General features: G+C 36.9%; 1 long non-coding RNA gene across 1 annotated transcript in view; it reads right to left on the reverse strand.

The window, feature by feature from the left end:
• The window catches only part of LOC104915177, a 33,021-nt gene that overhangs the window by 1,995 nt on the left and 29,163 nt on the right, over positions 1-1,863 (reverse strand). Inside the window, exon 3 of the long non-coding RNA XR_796269.2 lies at positions 1,234-1,339. This is a non-coding gene — a long non-coding RNA (uncharacterized LOC104915177). The remainder of the gene's footprint in view (positions 1-1,233; positions 1,340-1,863) is intronic.

Raw genomic sequence — 1,863 nt, forward strand, 5'->3', positions numbered from 1 at the left:
TTGTTGTTGGTAGACTGCTGCTTACCCATTACAGTCCTCATTTTCATGATGAATCACAATTGGCCAAACCAGTAATATAAATGCAATGTATGTTCTACCCTCCCTCTTTATGATTAATTCTACTAGTGGTACAAATTTGCATGAATGAATGTCAGTGTGTTTTCTGCCCTGAACATTTCCTGCTGGCTTCAATTCAGCCCTGCTGACATTTATTACAAATAATAGCTAAATATTCTTGATTTAATGGCTGTGGTGGCCCCACGTCTGAAGGTGATGTCTGTAATAAAAGCAGACAAGACTAGCTTATAAAAAATACTAATCAGATTGTGTTTGCACACATAATGGAGAAGCCTCACATACATACGAGCAAAATGGAACAGTAGTTTTAAAATGCAGCTGCTGAAAGTCAAGAGTTCAAGAACAAATCATCAGCACTATTTTTTGCCCTTCTTCCTCATTTTAACATATCTGTACAGCACCCGCTGAGACAATGGTGAGAAGATCATAGCTAGCAGTTAAAATCCCTATTTTGATTGTAGACAAATAACAGTAAATACCATGTAGCATAAACAGAGTCGCAGGATGAGGGGAAATGGCTTTAAACTGGAAGAGGGTAGATTTAGACTAGATATTAGGAAGAAATTCTTCACTATGAGGTTGGTGAGACACAGTGAGACACAGTTGCCCAGTAAGGCTGAGAATGCCTCCTCCCTGGAAGAATTCAAGGCCAGGATGGATGGGGCTTTGAGCAATCTGGTCTAGAGGGAGGTATCCCTGCCTATAGCAGAGGAGTTGGAATTAGATCATCTTAAAGGCCTGTTCCACCTCAAACCATTCTATGATTTAATGATTCACCTCATCTACTGTCATTCCTACTTACACTACAAGAAAAGTAAGAAAGATTTAGAGGTACTTGTCACCGCAGAGTTAGAACCACTCCTCAAGTATTGCATAGCTTAGTTTAGTTTGAATATTGCTAATAAAGTGTGTTTCCCTCCCAAGAAAAATGTAAATATGTTCTAGTCTTTAGATGGGAACAAAAATATGTTGGCTGTCAAAAACGCAGAGGAAACAGAAAGGAGACAAGAGGAAAAGAGTAGTTCAAGAATGGCTTTTCAAGATGAACATATGTACATAATGGAAAAGAGTTAAAGAGAACATAAAAATAAGGACGTACATAATCATGCAGAATACTTTACAGTTTAGTACTGAGGGCACTGGCAAAGAATTTACCTTTGACCTATGGACGAATGGCTGCAGTGTTCTGGAAATGGCAAAAGTGATAAACAGGGTCACTTCAGGCTATAATCAGCAACATTATTGTCTCCTCCAGAATATTCTGCAAAGGATTCCATAGTGTTGAATTAAAAATGGGGTAGACCATTGCCTCCATGACCCTAACAAAAATAAATAAACAAACAGACTAACAAATAAATAAATAATCATGCTAATTGTACTCTTTAGAGGTTCTTCATTATACTGTGTTTCTCACTTTCCTTTACTATCAATTCAGTACAAGCTGTCCAGCGGCACATTCATCAAGACACGTAAGCACAGATTTTTCCTCAATTATAGCAAAATGCAACTATTTAGTGTAAATAACATACAGAATTTCTTTCTATTGATACCATAAACTCTAACACTATGAGAGATCTGTACTGTAAAAAGGCACTTCTGGCACCTGCCAGCAGATTTTGACCATGGAAAAACATACACTATCATCTCTTAATTAATTAAATTTATAGCACTGTATGAAAGTAGTCAATATAGACATTTCACAGTATGATGCCTGACACTAGTATTAGTCTGAGTTTGGGATTTATTTGAAGAGAGAATACTTGTTGCTTCATTCTCTTTTTTTTT

Source organism: Meleagris gallopavo, chromosome Z (genome assembly GCF_000146605.3).
Source record: "Meleagris gallopavo isolate NT-WF06-2002-E0010 breed Aviagen turkey brand Nicholas breeding stock chromosome Z, Turkey_5.1, whole genome shotgun sequence".
NCBI classification, from domain to species: domain Eukaryota; kingdom Metazoa; phylum Chordata; class Aves; order Galliformes; family Phasianidae; genus Meleagris; species Meleagris gallopavo.